At 35.6% G+C, this 21,194-nt stretch overlaps 1 pseudogene; it reads right to left on the bottom strand.

The window, feature by feature from the left end:
- Window positions 1-8,456, bottom strand: part of LOC126950818 (60S ribosomal protein L3-like) — a 15,190-nt pseudogene extending 6,734 nt beyond the window's left edge.
- Window positions 8,457-21,194: the final 12,738 nt, after the last annotated feature.

Genomic DNA, 21,194 nt, shown 5'->3' with positions numbered 1-21,194 from the left:
AATTAGTCCACATAAAAGAAAAAAAAAAACCCTAATCTTTCTGGTATAGAATTATTTTCCATAAGATTAGGATTTATATTGATAGAAATTCAAGGAAATTTCTTCCTTATGTGTTATTCTTGTATCTTACAGGCCCATTCAGTAAACCATTCTTCTTTTAAATTTATCAACCCTACTGTCTGATAGCCTAAAGTTTTCCTTTTTTATGTATTTTAATATATTTATTAGCAGGCATTTATTTAGCATCAACTATGGACAAGGCTCTGTTCTAATGAAAACGATAGCTATACATACATTTGATACATAGCGCTTTCCTAAAGGAGCTTAAAACATGTTTATTATGTGAAATTATATGAAACAATGTAATAATATGTGCAATGTATATATCACCAATGTATTAATGCATACACATATATGATACTACAATCACAAAAATCTGTGTTTTGAGCACCAAATAAATAGAATAATCATGAATGCAACATAGTATGTCAGATTTTTCACCATAAAGTGAAGTGGTTAGGAAAAGCTTTATAAGCGATGTGGGAATTCAATTGTGTGTTGTATTAGTCCGTTCTCACACTGCTATAAAGATCCTACCTGAGACTGGGTGATTTATCAACAAAAGAGGTTTAATTGACTCACAGTTCTGCATGGCTCAAGAGACCTCAGGAAACTTACAATTATGGTGGAAGGGGAAGCAGGCACGTCTTACCTGGCAGCAGGCCAGACACAGAATGAGAGCAAGAGCAGGGAAAACTGCCTTATAAAACCATCAGCTCTCGCCAGAACTCACTCACCATCAAGAGAAGAGCATGGGGGAAACTGCCTCCATGATCCAGTCACCTCCCACCTCGTTCCTCCCTGGACATGTGGACATTATGGGGATTATAATTTGAGATGCGATTTGGGTGAGGACACAGAGCCAAATCATATCATGTGTTAAAAGTCAAGAAACTTCAAATAAATTTAGAACTTTAGTAGATCTAAAAAATAGCATAATAAATAGGCTAACATATAGTGTGTCTAAGATGCTTTGAAGTGACAAGAATAGACTAGACTTGTGGGAAAGGGAAGAACTGAAAGATCCACTTGGTGAGGTAAGTAAAACTCAGATTCTGAAGTTTTTTGTTTCCAGATAAGGAATCTTTGACTGTATTGTTTTATAGAAAATTAGAAGCCATGGTAGGTTTTTCCCAAAATAAATTATTTTGAATACAATTTTATGAGGTTTAGTCATAGATGAATTCATATCAGAGTATTAGAGAGAAAGAAACTGGAGATAAAACACTTGCTCGGGGATTTTTCAAACTCTGTGCCAGATGTGATTTAGAGCCTGACCTATATATTATTGGAACAGGAGGGAATGAACACTTTCAAAAGATGGCTTTTTGAAGAATGGGCAGGTCTTGATAAAGGATTGTTGTGATGGGGCATAAAGCATAGAATAATTCAGGTTTAATCCTGGGTAATTGAAAGGTGCTTATATCATTAATAGAGAAAAGGATATTTGTTTTGAGAAGTAAGGATATCTCCATTATACAAGTTCAATTTGGGGTAATAGTGGATCATCCAAATGGATATGATTATTGAAATATGAAGACATAAAACTTGAGATACGTATGTATAATGATGCCTGAACAAACAGGAAGGAAATTTGCTAATGAGAGATCATTTGTGACGATCAAGATTGCAGGCTCCATGAAAGAGTAAAAAACAAAGCAGATCTGGGGCAATAAGAAGGGAGAGGGAGGTATGTACATCACGTGCATTTAAGAAACTTAACAATGAAGAGAAGAAATAATAATAAATATGGGTAAGCCAAGAAAAGTTTTCTTTGTTTTTCACAAAATTCTCTATATGTAGCCAAGTTGTTATTCATGAATGAAGACAAAATTTATTCTCATATATGCAATGCCTTAGAATATCTGTCACACAGATACTTTGCTGAATATATCGCTTGAAATTTCAGAACAAATAAAGATTACCTGAAATCCAGGTTTTAAGAATATAGGAACAGCAGGAAAAAAAGACACTCATAAGTACTGAAACTTTTTAAACATACAGAAATATGTGTAAGAAAATATATATGTGTGTATATATGTATGTGTGTATATATATTAATATGTTTTACATATATATATTTGTGGGTATGTCATATCAATACCTTCAGGGCTTTTAAGAGAGATATGAAAAATTAATAAAAAATTAAATGACATCTATCACCATGTGAGTATAAGAAGTAATATACATTTTCAAAAGATACTTATCAAAATATTCCTGAAATGTAAATGTGGGACTCTTTGGACCTAAGGACCCATTCGACATAGCTTCCTAGGTTAAACTGCCTGCCCTTAAAGGAAGCTCTTCTAGAGAGAGTTGTCAGGTTCTTAGCAGAAGAGCCAATTCCTTTGAGTGAATGTCATGTTTCACTGAAGTAAAAGAATGAAGACAAAATCGAAAAATTTGAGGTGTGGACTACAGTTTACTCTAATTAGACATTCAACTAGAGCCCTAAAAAAAAGTAGGATCTCAGTTAATAACTTCTAAATAGAATTAAAGAACTGCGGCTAAGGTAGTCACACTTTATAGTGTTTTTGCAAATGTATCATGAAATCCATTCTTTCTTTTTAATAATTAATTAAAACTTTAAAATTCTTTTTGTAAGGGTTTTATTGGGTGATGTAGCTACATCACAGGAAATATTTATTCAGAGAATTTAATGGCATAAAATTAATTTTCATTGATATGATTTTGATTTAAAATTTAAGAACATCTGAACAGTAGGTTTCTGAAAAGGTGTTAAAGGCCTTCTGGCTGTTTCTTTCATCAACTTTTGTTTTGCTTTTACTATCCTACCTCATATCTAGCAGGCATGCTATAACATGTCCAGGAGTTTGAAAAATAAATGATTGCAGCTGTCAGTGCCTCCTGCCTGAATTCTTGAGTTTCTTTATGAATATTCGGCTTGTGCTGTGTTTTCCCCTAGCAAGTTATTTCTAAAGGAAGCATGATGGCTCTTTCATGTAAATTAATTTCTACAGCTGTAACTTTTACGCTTAGCCTGGGGCTCTTCTTTGTGACTTTTGCATTTATTTAAAACATAGCATTTTGAAAATTATAATGTATTTTTATTGAGTTTAAGCTTTATTGGAGACAGCTTGAAATTATTACTGGATCTGCATTTTAAAAACAACTAATAAACATATCCCTCTTAAATAATTGCTTGGTGACTATTTTGCCACTCCGGCATTCTTCATTTGAACAGGCTGCTTCCAGTGCAAACTTCATCTGTTTGCCCTTGTCCTCACCGCTTTTTTTTTTTTTTTTTTTTTTTTTTTAGTTAGCCTAAGGAAACTTTTGTTCAAACACATGATTTAGCCCAAATTAAGAAATGTTATATTTTGAGTATTTTGGAAATTCAGGCTTTCCAAAATTGCTGTGATCAGCCAAGATACTTTATTCTGGCAAACTAAACATTTTAAAACTATAATTAAAACAGGTTTTTCTGAGTTATCGAATTATTCTCAAAATTGTGTCAATGCTAGTCACTTTGAAAACTATACTCTGGTTTTACTAAGTGTAGAAACTGCTACAGTCATTTTATACTCTTTATCTTCTTGATATAATCTTAAATTCTACCTAAAGACATCAAACCTTGTTTTATTATTGATTTTCTGAAGTCTCTTTGGAAGGAATATTTTTTTAAAGACAGCCAAATAATAGATATCATTGGGAAATCTCTCTTTAGAATTAATATTCATCTACACTGTAGAAATGACCATTTTAAAGAGAGTGATTATTCTTTTTATTAAAGTAAACAATTATTTTTTGACATTCCACATATGATAAAAACTTTACTAATAACAGGAAAAAAATAGATTACATAGGAGTACGATGTTTAAAAAAGAATACTTTTAGGCAGTTTACATCACATCATGAAGTGTAACTGGGCATTTCGAAGTCAGAGGGAACAAGGTTCAAATCCTAAGTCCTCTACTTATGAGCTGTGTGACATTGGATGACTTCACTGACATCTCTCTACTTCAGTTTTACCATAGAAAAAATGGGAGCTATAACAGTAGCTACCTGGAAAGGCTGTGGAGAAGATGAAATGACAAAGTGAGTGTAAAGTGACTGGGGTAGTACCTGGCAGAGTAAGAAAGCTGCTACAAATAGTTGTGGAATTACTACCTACATTGATTTTTTTCAGGTAGCGTTTTCAAATATATGTAAACATACACCAGATGTATTTACACAATAGTTTTCTATTGAGTATTCTGCACGCGTATATCTCTCTGTATGAATTTATTAATGGTAAACAAATACGAGGTCTGACTTTTGGAAAACTCAACTCTGGAAAAAAATCTTCTTAACATTGAACATTTGGGTAGGTATAATTGATATTTCATTGTTAACTGGCAAATCCCGTATTACTTACAGATTCAAGCATTTCTGTTTACATTAGCTGGCCACTTGGATTTGTTATTCTGTGTAGTGCATATTTATGTCCTTTATGTCTATTGTGCTACTTGTTTTCCCCACCTTTTTAAAAGTTTCACAATGTGTACAAGCTTTTTGTATTACACATATAATAACCCTCTATCTGTTTTTTGTGGTGTGAGCAATGTCCCACAAATCTGTGATTAGTCTACCGACTTTGCTAATTTTTTTTGTTTTTATTTTTATTTTTTGCTTCATAGAAGTTCCTAGTTAGAAGTTCCTAGCTATAGGGTGACCTATGTATTAATATCCTTGTCTATAAAACAAAGATGATAATAACTACCTTACGGCAATTGTTATAAGAATTTATATAAGTAACGCACTTTTTAAAAATGAATAACTGACACATTGTAAGTGCTCTTATGACTTCCTAAAGAAGATGTCATCAAATGTGTTTTTCTTTTGCCATTACATTTTAAATTTTCAGTTCTAAACCCAGAATCATCTTATCTCTATATTGTATATCGAATTTCCCACATGTTCTTGCAAAATTGCCAGTCTGTTTTTTATTTTATATTTTATAGTACTTTTTAATTCTCAGATATGAGTTTTTTTCAAGATTTCTAGTTGTTCTCACACTCTTTATGAAATAATCTCTTATTTTCCTACTCAGCTGAAATGCTTGCCTTGTCATTTAGTAAATTTGTATGTTCTGGGACGTATTTCTAAATTTTCCTTTCTGTATCTCTAATCCTAAGCCAATACTCTCTTGATTTCATTACAGTGGCTTTACAGTTTTTTTGTGATATTTTCTGTTGTTATATCTCTCTTCTATATTATTTGAGAAACTTTCTTAGTTATTTTTGGCAATTTATAATTTTATATAATTTGTATATAATTTGCCCAGTTTTATTTCAAAATCTAATTTGTATCCTAATTGAAATGGCATGATATATGTATATTTATTTTTTAAATGGCTTCTGAATTTTACCAGATTCATTTTCATTGTTTATCGATATAATCATATGTTATTTACATCTTTCAATCTGGTGATATAATGAATTATACAGATTTCCTGATACTGAAATACTCTTGTGTAACTGAACAGTCTAGCCTGAAAATACAATTTAAAACTTTTTTTCTTTTTTCCCTAGTCTCAAGATGTAACCTTGAAGCTTACAGCAGAAACCTTTTTTCTTTTCCTTAGCCTTAAAATATAGCCTTGAAATGTACTTTCTTCGAAACACCATTTCCCTCCCTTTGTCACCATACACTCCCTTACACTACGAACATTTGTCTAACTGTATGCTTCTATGTAATTATATGCTTACTTAGAAGTTCCAGGAACTAATCTTGAAACAGACCAAGCGTAGAAACCCAGCTACAAAAATCCAGAGATTACTTCAAGACAGTTAGTCAACAACCCAGCCATTGTTGAGATTACAGCAGCCCACACTCCAGGTGGACCATGGCTTGAGATAACCACCAGAACAAGACACTCCCACCTTGTACTCAGCAGTCTGCCAGCATGCCTCCCATTGCAAGTTCCCCTTTTTAAGCTCTCCTGCCCAGCCTAAAGTGTGAAGTGGTTGCTTTGGAAGAGAATCTGGCTGTTTCTCCATTACTAGTGTCGGTTAATAAAGTCACTTTCTTTCTACCATACCTCACTGTTGTCACTGGATTCTGTAAGTGGTGAGTAGCCAGGCCTGCATTTAGTTACAATATTTATTATTTATATTTATTTTCTTACATTATGATAGACATATATATCTTGGAAAACATCTACTTTAAAAAGATTATTTAGGTTGCCATATAGTTAATCAACATTTAACTATTGATACTCAATAGTTACACAGACATCATAAAATAGTCCTACTCTCTGTTGGTAAAAGAGGCTCTAAATGTATCCAGAGAATCAATTTTATTCATGTATTATGCAGCTCCTTTGTCTTCTCATTTATGTTTTTCTCTAGCAGTCACATCCAAATGCAAAAGAAGTATACTGAAGTCTCCTAGGATAATTGTACTTTCATTAAGTCCTTGCATTTCTAATAGGTTTTGTCCTGTTATTTTCCTGCTAAATTGTGTATGACTTGCAGAATTTGGATGTATATATATTTCTATCTTTTATCATAATCTAGTGCTTTCTAGAATTCTGTTTAGTTCTATTAACCTTGAAAACTACCTTCTCTGGTAGTGATACATCAACTCCCACATTCCTCCTATATGAATGTATCTGGAAACTCTTTGTTAACTTGTTTTCAGTCTCAGTCTGTAGCACTTTACCTTAAATATGTTTCATGTAAACAGCTTATAGTTAGTTTTTCTTTGTCTTTACTAACCCATTGTGTCTTTTATATTTTTTAGTAATCTGAAAGTTCATCTAGCTATAGTCTGGATGCAGTGATGATCCACAGTCAGTGAGTTCAAAGTGCTGAAATTTTCTTGGCATATGGTAGGAAGAAGGGGAAAACATTCATATATATGTATGTATACACACACATATGCATGTGCATATATATATATATATATATATCTCCATGCCCCAACCATCTTTATATCTAAAAACTCAGCCAGAAAACATTGGACATTGGATATTTTTTCATTTTGAAAAAGTCTTGTATTTGTACAAATACAGTCTTTTACAGAATCATTAAATCTATCAAATAATCCTGTAATATGGGAAAAAGCAAGTGTGCATCAGATAATTGAAATAAATCAGCCTGAAGTTTATCATAAATACTTGAAGAGTTATTAGAGATATTCATTTTTTATTGACATTGATTTTCCTCTTTAGCCTCATATGTATGTTGTGTATATCTCTCTATAACGTATTTTTAATTTTGTTATATTATTCTTGACTGAAGGAACCTCACTCCTAGTTCTGTGTTAACACTCTGTATAATATTTTGTTGACCTCATTTTTGTTATCAATTTTTGCTTATTTCATCTATTTTATTTCATAAGCCTTAACTTGTCTTAAAACTTTGAGAGAAAACAGGAATTGATGCATAAACCCTGTATATATATTTATATGCATGAAAAGACATGAGAGCTTGATAGAGAATTCAGCTGGATTTTTCATGTATCCTTCCATAAAATTATATTTAATGAAAGACGGAAATTTTAATTGAAAATGGAATATAAGAATCAAGAGTATCTTTAAAAGGTAGTTATCAGGGAAGGGTGAAAATACTAACTCTAAATCTGAGATAATAACTTAATAACTGGGACAAGATACAAAGCAGTGTAGATTATTTAATAATAGAATCAATCTGGTGGTTATGACTTAATCTCATTTAGATCTGGATTCTATTATATTTAGTTTTAAATTATATTTTAGAAGCATAGAAAAGACATTTTTAAGAAACCCGCTATTATATATTAAATGATACATATAATCACCTATTTCAGTAGTTTTCAATCTTTATATGTATACACATACACACATACATTGCTAGAGAGAGAGTTTAAATTGTCTAGTAAAATTTCTACCATAGCTTTGAAAATTGCTCTCATTAAAGGAAAACAAAATTGTATAAGAAGAAACAAATTCCCTAGACCCTTCCTCAGAAATGTGAACTCAGTAGATTGCCTGTTGGAGCCCAGGAATCCACATTTTAAGAACTCTGATAATTTGGATGCAGCTGAGTGCAACTATACTTTGATAAATACCATATTGTTTCAATCACCTGATGAGCTCAGTTTCATTTTATTCTAATACTAGATATTTGTTTTTAGCTCTGTAGTAGAGATAAAAATAGTGTAAATGTCTCATCCTGTGAAGGTGAAACAAGAAACAATATATTTAATTAGTATAATAGCAAGCACATAGTATGTGTACACTATGTATTAGCCTCTGTTTTAATCGATCATTTTCAATTATGGCAATGTTAACATTACACTATTGTTATCTAGTTAGGCACTTGTTCCCCTTTGAACTATAGCTGCCCTGAGGGACGAGAATGCTTCTTTTCTGCGTATGTACCTCTAGAATCTGGCTTAATGTCCGACATGTTAGGTGTTCTCAGTTTATTTGTGTTAAATTAACAAACTGAAGTGTGCACACAGAAAAACCACTGAAGCTAGCAGGAGAGCTCAGAGCACACTAGAAGGAAAAAGAGTTATAAAAGAGCCAGGTGATAATTTGGCATAACAATGTGAGAAGATGAACATCCTGAGGCAATGCTTCCCTTGTCTCCTTTCATAATCTGGTTGAGTCCCTGGCTGTCTCCTCTGGGGAATAACAGCAACCTCATCTGCTCATACATGGACCCCATTCACTTTGCAGCTCTATCCTTGCCTCTGTTACCACCCACTTAGACTACCCCTGCTCCCTACCTTTGCTACTCATTGGATTTTGTAGCCCTCTACTGAAATAATTATATGGTATTAAACCAAAGGTATCATCATTGTTCTTTAAACTGAGTTCCTAATAAAAGCACGTTAGTGGAAAATTTCTGTAAGAAAAACATGTTACTAGAAATGTTTCTACAATTTTATATCCTGTTTGTTTTTTTCTAAGAATGTCCTCTATGATACTTTCTTAAGAGTATAAGTACAATTAAAACATTTATTAAAATGCATTAGAATAACAAAAGCAGCTATTGAAACAACACTAAATTTCCTGATCTATAGAAAAATATTAAAAAATATTTCATTCATAAGCACTGTTTTAAAGCTAAACACAACCAATTTTAAATATTTCCACTAAATAACCTTAAATTCAAAGAGATATCTATAGATTAAAACATACATTTCAAAATAATTATGGTGTTTATATCATTTGAGGTGACAATGAAGAGTTTATTAAGAATTAGGGTTTGCTTCTAAAAACGTTACTACTAATAAAATATCAGATAATTTGGGTATATTAAATAAGTTGCCACTTAATTATTGCTTTATTGCACTCAGTGATAAATTGAAAGAAAAAAGATACTGGCCCAAAGCCACTTCATTTATTAGCAGATCTGAGCCTGAACCTTAATTTTTTAAATTCTAAGTTATCTTAACCACTGGTATTTTCTGTCCCAAAGGAAAGTCTCGGCCTCCCAAAGTAAATCATTTTTAATATGTATTAAATCTTACACTCTTAAACTATAATATGCACTTGAGGATAATTTACTTTCTTTGGGAAGTTGCAATAATTCTTTCTTCTAGGTGAAGAAGCTTCCTTGATGACTTTCTTGTCTATGTTCCTATATTCCGGAAGTCCTTCTACAAACATGCTGCCACAGTGGCAATTCACATGTTAATGGGTTGTTTGACTTTCCTTTGGGACAGAAAATACCAGTGGTTAAGTAGAGGTGGTCCGGGCGCGGTGGCTCAAGCCTGTAATCCCAGCACTTTGGGAGGCCGAGACGGGTGGATCACGAGGTCAGGAGATCGAGACCATCCTGGCTAACACGGTGAAACCCCGTCTCTACTAAAAATACAAAAAAAAAAAAAAAAAAACTAGCCGGGCGAGGTGGCGGGCGCCTGTAGTCCCAGCTACTCAGGAGGCTGAGGCAGGAGAATGGCGTGAACCCGGGAGGCGGAGCTTGCAGTGAGCTGAGATGCGGCCACTGCACTCCAGCCTGGGCGACAGAGCGAGACTCCGTCTCAAAAAAAAAAAAAAAAAAAAAAAAAAAAGAAGTAGAGGTGTTTCAATCAGAGATGGAGGAGAAATAAAAATATTTAAGATACAGATTTAAAAAAAGAATACATTAATCCGGGAGGACCCTGACAAAAAGCAGAAAGCATATGGCACATTCAGACTACATAACAGAAAGCTTAATAAAGGCATTTTTTACAAAGATATAGGCATAGTTCGGGAAAATCATCCAAGGGTTTGGAACCCAGAGCTTGCAAAAATAGGGGTGGATTGCTACCCATAAGTCCTAAAGAGCGAGGGGATGCTGCCAATACTGGAACTCAGGAAAGCAGCAGAGAGAGGGCTGCACCAGGAACATTGGCATTTGGTAAAGGGACACAATCAACTCAGTGATCTCCCAAGAAGAGAGGAAAAATCCCATTCTTCTTCTATATGCTGCCTGGGACTCCTCTAGAAGAACCTAACCTGAGCCAGCAAGCAAGGATTATCACTGATTCAATCTGCAAGCATTAGCCTCTCTGGCACAGGGCAGGGTGAAGGAAGGCAGAGTAGAGAAATAGAGAGGCAAATAGAAAATACCCAGTTCAAGCTAGAATATGAATGTTAAGATGATTGGGAGAAGATAAGGAAAAGAGGGAAATAATAAAGGTAAGAAACTGTTAAAGAAATGGTTTGAGGTTTGATAGTAATAAATAAAATGAGTTAAGATAAAAAAATTTTTTTTTCTGTGTTGGGCTTATTTCACTTAGCATAATGTCCTTCCACGTTGTCACAAATGGCAGGATCTCCTATTTTTTTTTTTTTTAAAAGGAGTAGTATTCCACTGTTTATGTATATATAATATAATTTCTTTATCCTTTCATCTACTAGTAAACATAGGTTGATTCTATATTACTGTGAATAATGCTGCAATGAACATGGGACCACAGATATTTCTATGAGGTGCTCATATTATTTATTTTGGGCATAGACCCAGAAGGGTTGCTGGGTTATACAATAGTTCTGATTTTTTATTTTTTTGAGACGCCTCCATTCTGTTCTCCATAGTGGGCATACCAGTTTACATTTCCACCAACTATCTTCAAAGTTCTCTTTTCTCCACACTCTCAGCAACACTTGTTACCTCTTGACTTTTTTTATAACAGCCATCCTAACAGGTGTGAGGTAATATCTCATTCTAGTTTTGATTTGCATTTCTCTGATAATTAATGATATTGAGTAGTTTTTCATGTATTTGTTGGTCATTTTTGAGTCTTCTTTGAAAAAGTGTCTCTTTATGTCCTTTGCCTACTTAACTGGGGTATTTATTTTTTGGGGGGTTTTTGTTTCTTTGTTTTTTGCTGCTGAGTTGTTGGAGTTCCTTATACATTTGTGGATATTAACCACTTATCAGAGTTTTTGGGAAAGATTTTCTGTCACTCGGGAAGCTGTCTCATCATTTTGTTGTTTACTATTTTGTTGTTTGTTTCCTTTGCTGTGCAGAAGCTATTCAGTTTGATATAGTTCCACTTATTACTTTTTCTGTGTGTTGTCTGAGTTTTTGACATGATATCAAAAACCATTGCCAAGGCCAATATCAAGGATTTTTTTCTTTATGTTTTCCTTTAGGAGTTTTGCTGGTTCAGTTCTTTTTTTTTTTTTTTTTTTTTTTTTAATTTATTTATTATTATTATACTTTAAGTTGTAGGGTACATGTGCATAACGTGCAGGTTTGTTACATATGTATACTTGTGCCTTGTTGGTGTGCTGCACCCATCAACTCGTCATTTACATCAGGTATAACTCCCAATGCAATCTCTCCCCCCTCCCCCTCCCCCCCTCCCCATGATAGGCCCCGGTGTGTGATGTTCCCCTTCCTGAGTCCAAGTGATCTCATTGTTCAGTTCCCACCTATGAGTGAGAACATGCGGTGTTTGGTTTTCTGTTCTTGTGATAGTTTGCTAAGAATGATGGTTTCCAGCTTCATCCATGTCGCTACAAAGGACACAAACTCATCCTTTTTGATGGCTGCATAGTATTCCATGGTGTATATGTGCCACATTTTCTTAATCCAATCTGTCACTGATGGACATTTGGGTTGATTCCAAGTCTTTGCTATTGTGAATAGTGCCGCAATAAACATACGTGTGCATGTGTCTTTATAGCAGCATAATTTATAATCCTTTGGGTATATACCCAGTAATAGGATGGCTGGGTCATATGGTACATCTAGTTCTAGATCCTTGAGGAATCGCCATACTGTTTTCCATAATGGTTGAACTAGTTTACAATCCCACCAACAGTGTAAAAGTGTTCCTATTTCTCCACATCCTCTCCAGCACCTGTTGTTACCTGACTTTTTAATGATCGCCATTCTAACGGGTGTGAGATGGTATCTCATTGTGGTTTTGATTTGCATTTCTCTGATGGCCAGTGATGATGAGCATTTTTTCATGTGTCTGTTGGCTGTATGAATGTCTTCTTTTGAGAAATGTCTGTTCATATCCTTTGCCCACTTTTTGATGGGGTTGTTTTTTTTTTCTTGTAAATTTGTTTGAGTTCTTTGTAGGTTCTGGATATTAGCCCTTTGTCAGATGAGTAGATTGCAAAAATTTTCTCCCATTCTGTAGGTTGCCTGTTCACTCTGATGGTAGTTTCTTTTGCTGTGCAGAAGCTCTTTAGTTTAATGAGATCCCATTTGTCAATTTTGGCTTTTGCTGCTGTTGCTTTTGGTGTTTTAGACATGAAGTCTTTGCCCATGCCTATGTCCTGAATGGTATTCCCTAGGTTTTCCTCTAGGGTTTTTATGGTATTAGGTCTAACATTTAAGTCTCTAATCCATCTTGAATTAATTTTCGTATAAGGAGTAAGGAAAGGATCCAGTTTCAGCTTTCTACTTATGGCTAGCCAATTTTCCCAGCACCATTTATTAAATAGGGAATCCTTTCCCCATTTCTTGTTTCTCTCAGGTTTGTCAAAGATCAGATGGCTGTAGATGTGTGGTATTATTTCTGAGGACTATGTTCTGTTCCATTGGTCTATATCTCTGTTTTGGTACCAGTACCATGCTGTTTTGGTTACTGTAGCCTTGTAGTATAGTTTGAAGTCAGGTAGCGTGATGCCTCCAGCTTTGTTCTTTTGACTTAGGATTGTCTTGGAGATGCGGGCTCTTTTTTGGTTCCATATGAACTTTAAAGCAGTTTTTTCCAATTCTGTGAAGAAACTCATTGGTAGCTTGATGGGGATGGCATTGAATCTATAAATTACCTTGGGCAGTATGGCCATTTTCACGATATTGATTCTTCCTATCCATGAGCATGGTATGTTCTTCCATTTGTTTGTGTCCTCTTTGATTTCACTGAGCAGTGGTTTGTAGTTCTCCTTGAAGAGGTCCTTTACATCCCTTGTAAGTTGGATTCCTAGGTATTTTATTCTCTTTGAAGCAATTGTGAATGGAAGTTCATTCCTGATTTGGCTCTCTGTCTGTTACTGGTGTATAAGAATGCTTGTGATTTTTGCACATTAATTTTGTATCCTGAGACTTTGCTGAAGTTGCTTATCAGCTTAAGGAGATTTTGGGCTGAGATGATGGGGTTTTCTAAATATACAATCATGTCATCTGCAAACAGGGACAATTTGACTTCTTCTTTTCCTAACTGAATACCCTTGATTTCTTTCTCTTGCCTCATTGCCCTAGCCAGAACTTCCAACACTATGTTGAATAGGAGTGGTGAGAGAGGGCATCCCTGTCTTATGCCAGTTTTCAAAGGGAATTTTTCCAGTTTTTGCCCATTCAGTATGATATTGGCTGTGGGTTTGTCATAGATAGCTCTTATTATTTTGAGGTACGTTCCATCAATACCGAATTTATTGAGCGTTTTTAGCATGAAGGGGCTGTTGAATTTTGTCAAAAGCCTTTTCTGCATCTATTGAGATAATCATGTGGTTCTTGTCTTTGGTTCTGTTTATATGCTGGATTATGTTTATTGATTTGCGAATGTTGAACCAGCCTTGCATCCCAGGGATGAAGCCCACTTGATCATGGTGGATAAGCTTTTTGATGTGTTGCTGAATCCGGTTTGCCAGTACTTTATTGAGGATTTTTGCATCGATGTTCATCAGAGATATTGGTCTGAAATTCTCTTTTTTTGTTGTGTCTCTGCCAGGCTTTGGTATCAGGATGATGCTGGCCTCATAAAATGAGTTAGGGAGGATTCCCTCTTTTTCTATTGATTGGAATAGTTTCAGAAGGAATGGTACCAACTCCTCCTTGTACCTCTAGTAGAATTCAGCTGTGAATCCATCTGGTCCTGGACTTTTTTTGGTTGGTAGGCTATTAATTATTGCCTCAATTTCAGAGCCTGCTATTGGTCTATTCAGGGATTCAACTTCTTCCTGGTTTAGTCTTGGAAGAGTGTAAGTGTCCAGGAAATTATCCATTTCTTCTAGATTTTCCAGTTTATTTGCGTAGAGGTGTTTATAGTATTCTCTGATGGTAGTTTGTATTTCTGTGGGGTCGGTGGTGATATCCCCTTTATCATTTTTAATTGCATCGATTTGATTCTTCTCTCTTTTCTTCTTTATTAGTCTGGCTAGTGGTCTGTCAATTTTGTTGATCTTTTCAAAAAACCAACTCCTGGATTCATTGATTTTTTGGAGGGTTTTTTATGTCTCTATCTCCTTCAGCTCTGCTCTGATCTTAGTTATTTCTTGCCTTCTGCTAGCTTTCGAATGTGTTTGCTCTTGCTTCTCTAGTTCTTTTAATTGCGATGTTAGAGTGTCAATTTTAGATCTTTCCTGCTTTCTCTTGTGGGCATTTAGTGCTATAAATTTCCCTCTACACACTGCTTTAAATGTGTCCCAGAGATTCTGGTATGTTGTATCTTTGTTCTCATTGGTTTCAAAGAACATCTTTATTTCTGCCTTCATTTCGTTATGTACCCAGTAGTCATTCAGGAGCAGGTTGTTCAGTTTCCATGTAGTTGAGCCGTTTTGATTGAGTTTCTTAGTCCTGAGTTCTAGTTTGATTGCACTGTGGTCTGAGAGACAGTTTGTTATAATTTCTGTTCTTGTACATTTGCTGAGGAGTGCTTTACTTCCAATTACGTGGTCAATTTTGGAGTAAGTACGATGTGGTGCTGAGAAGAATGTATATTCTGTTGATTTGGGGTGGAGAGTTCTATAGATGTCTATTAGGTCTGTTTGCTGCAGAGATGAGTTCAATTCCTGGATATCCTTGTTAACTTTCTGTCTCGTTATCCTTGTTAACTTCACTGTCTAATGTTGACAGTGGAGTGTTGAAGTCTCCCATTATTATTGTATGGGAGTCTAAGTCTCTTTGTAAGTCTCTAAGGACTTGCTTGATGAATCTGGGTGCTCCTGTATTGGGTGCATATATATTTAGGATAGTTAGCTCTTCCTGTTGAATTGATCCCTTTACCATTATGTAATGGCCTTCTTTGTCTCTTTTGATCTTTGATGGTTTAAAGTCTGTTTTATCAGAGACTAGTATTGCAACCCCCCCGCTTTTTTTTGTTCTCCATTTGCTTGGTAAATCTTCCTCCATCCCTTTATTTTGAGCCTATGTATGTCTCTGCGTGTGAGATGGGTTTCCTGAATACAGCAGACTGATGGGTCTTGACTCTTTATCCAGTTTGCCAGTCTGTGTCTTTTAATTGGAGCATTTAGTCCATTTACATTTAAGGTTAAGATTGTTATATGTGAACTTGATCCTGCCATTATGATATTAACTGGTTATTTTGCTCGTTAGTTGATGCAGTTTCTTCCTTGCCTCGATGGTTTTTACATTTTGGCATGTTTTTGCAATGGCTGGTACCGGTTGTTCCTTTCCATGTTTAGTGCTTCCTTCAGGATCTCTTGTAAGGCAGGCCTAGTGGTGACAAAATCTCTAAGCATTTGCTTATCTGTAAAGGATTTTATTTCTCCTTCACTTATGAAACTTAGTTTGGCTGGATATGAAATTCTGGGTTTAAAATTCTTTTCTTTAAGAATGTTGAATATTGGCCCCCACTCTCTTCTGGCTTGGAGAGTTTCTGCCGAGAGATCTGCTGTTAGTCTGATGGGCTTCCCTTTGAGGGTAACCCAACCTTTCTCTCTGGCTGCCCTTAAGATTTTTTCCTTCATTTCAACTTTGGTGAATCTGGCAATTATGTGTCTTGGAGTTGCTCTTCTCGAGGAGTATCTTTGTGACGTTCTCTGTATTTCCTGGATTTGAATGTTGGCCTGCCCTACTAGGTTGGGGAAGTTCTCCTGGATGATATCCTGAAGAGTGTTTTCCAACTTGGTTCCATTTTCCCCCTCACTTTCAGGCACCCCAGTCAGACGTAGATTTGGTCTTTTTACATAATCCCATACTTCTTGCAGGCTTTGTTCATTTTTTTTTTCTTCTTTTTCTTTTGGTTTCTCTTCTCGCTTCATTTCATTCATTTGATCCTCAATCGCTGATACTCTTTCTTCCAGTTGATCGAGTCGGTTACTGAAGCTTGTGCATTTGTCACGTATTTCTCGTGTCATGGTTTTCATCTCTTTCATTTCGTTTAGGACCTTCTCTGCATTAATCACTCTAGCCATCAATCCTTCCACTTTTTTTTTCAAGATTTTTAGTTTCTTTGCGCTGGGTACGTAATTCCTCCTTTAGCTCTGAGAAATTTGATGGACTGAAGCCTTCTTCTCTCATCTCGTCAAAGTCATTCTCCGTCCAGCTTTGATCCGTTGCTGGCGATGAGCTGCGCTCCTTGCCGGGGGAGATGTGCTCTTATTTTTTGAATTTCCAGCTTTTCTGCCCTGCTTTTTCCCCATCTTTGTGGTTTTATCTGCCTCTGGTCTTTGATGATGGTGATGTACTGATGGGGTTTTGGTGTAGGTGTCCTTCCTGTTTGATAGTTTTCCTTCTAACAGTCAGGACCCTCAGCTGTAGGTCTGTTGGAGATTGCTTGAGGTCCACTCCAGACCCTGTTTGCCTGGGTATCAGCAGCAGAGGCTGCAGCAGATAGAATATTTCTGAACAGCGAGTGTACCTGTCTGATTCTTGCTTTGGAAGCTTCCTCTCAGGGGTGTACTCCACCCTATGAGGTGTGGGGTGTCAGACTGCCCCTAGTAGGGGATGTCTCCCAGTTAGGCTACTCAGGGGTCAGGGACCCACTTGAGCAGGGAGTCTGTCCCTTCTCAGATCTCAGCCTCCGTGTTGGGAGATCCACTGCTGTCTTCAAAGCTGTCAGACAGAGTCGTTTGCGTCTGCAGAGTTTTCTGCTGTGTTTGTTATTGTTTACTGTGCCCTGTCCCCAGAGGTGGAGTCTACAGAGACAGGCAGGTTTCCTTGGGCTGCTGTGAGCTCCACCTAGTTCGAGCTTCCCAGCGGCTTTGTTTACCTACTTAAGCCTCAGCAATGGCGGGTGCCCCTCCCCCAGTCTTGCTGCTGCCTTGCCGGTAGATCACAGACTGCTGTGCTAGCAATGAGGGAGGCTCCGTGGGTGTGGGACCCCCCCGCCAGGTGTGGGATATGATCTCCTGGTGTGCCTGTTTGCTTAAAGCGCAGTATTGGGGTGGGAGTTACCCGATTTTCCAGGTGTTGTGTGTCTCAGTTCCCCTGGCTAGGAAAAGGGATTCCCTTCCCCCTTGTACTTCCCAGGTGAGGCAATGCCTCGCCCTGCTTCAGCTCTCGCTGGTCGGGCTGCAGCAGCTGACCAGCACCGATCGTCCGGCACTCCCCAGTGAGATGAACCCAGTACCTCAGTTGAAAATGCAGAAATCACCGGTCTTCTGTGTCGCTCGCGCTGGGAGTTGGAGACTGGAGCTGTTCCTATTCGGCCATCTTGCTCCGCCCCCCTGCTGGTTCAGTTCTTATATCTAAGTCATAATTCATTTTGAGTTGATTTTTGCGTATGATGTAAGGTAACGGAACACTTTCATTATTATGCTCATGGATATTTAGTTTTCCCAACAGCATTTATTGAAGAGACTATTTTTTCCTACTATGTCTTCTTGATAACCTTGCCAAAGATCTGTTGATTGTATATGCTTGAGTTTATTTCTGGGCTCACTATTCTATTCCATTGGCCAGTGTCTATTTTTATGCCAGTGTCATACTCTGCTGATGACTATAACTTTGTAATTTATTTTGAAATCAGAAATTGTAATGCTTTTCATTACAATTTTTCTTTCTCAAGATTAGCTATTCAGGATCATTTGTTGTTCTATACAAAGTTTAGAGTTTTTTTCTATTTCTGTAAAAAATGCCATTGTAATTTTCATAAGGATTGCATTGAATCTGTATATCACTATCAGTAGTAAGGCAGTAACATGGTTGAACCTGGAGGTCATTAGGCTAAGTGAAATAAGCCAGACAGAGAAAGTAAAATACTACACGATCTTATCTGTGGAATCTAAAAAAATATTGAATATGTAGAAATAGAGTAGAATGGTGGTTGCCAGAGGCATAGCGTTAGTAGGAAATGAGAAGGAGGTCAAAGAGTACAGACTTGCAGTTATGTAAGATGAATAAATATAGCAATCTAATATGTATCCTGAAGAGTATCATTAATAATACCATATTTTATACTGAAATTTTTCTAAAAGAGTAGATTTTAGGTGGTCTTACCACACATACAAAAAAATGGTGACTATGGAAGTATATAGTTTAGTTTTCTTGACTGTAGTAAGCATGTCTATGTGTATATATATTTATCAAAACATATTCTATACCTTAAATATATACAATAAAGCTACATTTTTTAGATGGAAATAAAACTAATTAACAGAAGATTGGGAATACATGGCCATTTGTAAAATACTTTCAAATAAGTCATCTCATTTGATCTTCATAATGATGTAAAATACGGCTTGTATTTTATTATTGATTATTTAATGTTATTTCATTAATTATTTAGAAATATTACTTTTCCAAGATAACTGATCTGCCAAGTCAACTGATTTCAAGATCCTTGCCCTTCCCAAGCTTCTGTCAGTCTTTCTCTGGGAAGATAAGTAAACCCATAGATGTTTAGCCATTTTACTGCCTACCTCTTCCTTCCAATACAATAATTTAAAGTTTATCATAGATATTATTTTACCTTTTAGAAATAGAATAAAATAGATAGAAATGATTGTTTGGAGAATATTCCCTCAATATTACTCTTGAGGGAAATATACTTGGTCTTGAATCTTATATTAGTAATGTGAAATCCTATATATAGAAAATAATTCTTCAGTAATTGGTACATCCCATAGCAGGAATAAATACCGTATTTGAAGCCCTACTATTCTAACAGCTTCTGTGGAATTCTAAAGTGATGTTTCTGCCATCCATTGATACAGACATTACGGCTTTGGAAAAGAATTAAATATTTTTTGTAACAAAATGGAACATGAATATACATAGTACTAAAACCGATTTTTTATTTTTCACATAACTTACTTATTTTATGGAATTATAACAATTAATTTTATTAAAATAACATTCTTACATCTGTTCCTTTTACAAACATGCCCAGATGAATATAAAAAGTAAAACAATAAGCTCTGTTAAGGTAAGGACAGTAGCTCTAATTTATGTCAGAAAATACTCTTTGGATAAATAATGGGTGATCAGTAAAAGGTGATGATGGGTCTATATTGGTTACTTCATATTTACACTGTCTCCCCAATGTGTCAGTCACTTTACTTCACAAGATACATGGATACTTGTCTAGGACCAAGCTTTCTGCAAGTTTTCATTTGAGTAAAATCATGCATTTAGGGGACAGTACGTGTGAAGATACATGCACACGCACACACTCACACACACACATACAGGCACACATACAGAGAGAGAGAGAGACTTTGTTGTTCTATATCCATCAGGAAGCTAAATATTTTAACCAGTGGAGATTTGAAATCAGAATTATTACCATCAACACCAGAGGTCTTAAAGAGAAAAAAAAAATGTTATTTTTTGTGTTTACTATACAAAAAAATTTAATCGTAGGTAGCAGCTATGTACTAGGACTGAGGGAAAAATAGGAAGAGGAATATTTACCAAAAATTAGAAGCTTGGTGCCCTGAAACCTGGTACTTAGACCACAGATGAGTCTGCTCAATTACTGCCACCGTCTCTGAGGAGCCCTGATGACACTGATGCTGAGATACTGATGGAAGCTGCTGGCTGGGGCCATGGCTGCTACTAAAGTGATGTTGATGGTGCCTGGAAAACAGGTAGAAAACACTCTCTCCCTTCATCCTACCTTCCAGTGTCCCTCTAATATGTCCTATTGGTATAACTGTACAAACCAGCAGGTGGCCAAAGAGTTGGGGAAGTGAAGTTTGTAGACTGCCAGCCCCACTACTACACAACAGAAGATGGAAGAGTATATTTGGAGTTAAGAGACAACAGGTAAATAATTGGCACAGTCACCCTTTTGGCTACCCAGCATTCACATGCATTCTTCCACACACGTTAGAACTTCCACACAAGAAAAACAAATTCTTATCTCTAACAAGACACAATTACATTTAGTGCAAAGTCACTCTCACTCTTGCATCAAAATGAAGAAATACAAAGTCTCATCATAACTGTCTCTAGGAAATAAATTATTTTTCATATTCATTCACTGTCCTATCTTTTTATTCTGTAACATAAAGCCAAATTGTAAAATTAACTACTAACAACAATTTTTATACTAAATAACAGAGAAACAAAGGGACAAAACATTAATATACAAAAAATATATTATATATGTATATGTAATCAACAATATATATCAAATATATATGTTATATATGTCAAAATTATATAAAAATATTTACGTACATATACATGCACAGTATGGAATGGCTATATCAAACTATTTAACATATGCTTTCCCTCACATACTTAACATTTTTCATGTGTGGTAAGAACTTTTAAAATCTATTATCTTGGCAATTGTCAAATATTACAATATATTGCTATTAACTGTAGTCATGATTTACAATAGACCTATTGAACTATTCCCCTTGTCTAACTGAACTTTGGTTAAGATTTGTTAATATCATAGATTTATTTTGTTACATCGTATATATTATATATACATATATTTTTAATGAGTATTGAAGAAAATATGCAGACCTGTTACAAAAACAAAAAATCCTGTTTCTGTAATTGGTCACAAAAATCTATAGGTTTTCTTTTTACATTCATGTTTTTCCT

This window comes from Macaca thibetana, chromosome 3 (genome assembly GCF_024542745.1).
Source record: "Macaca thibetana thibetana isolate TM-01 chromosome 3, ASM2454274v1, whole genome shotgun sequence".
NCBI classification, from domain to species: Eukaryota; Metazoa; Chordata; class Mammalia; order Primates; family Cercopithecidae; genus Macaca; species Macaca thibetana.
Note: the sequence above shows the minus strand (reverse complement) of the source record. Positions and strands in the feature narration are given on the sequence as shown.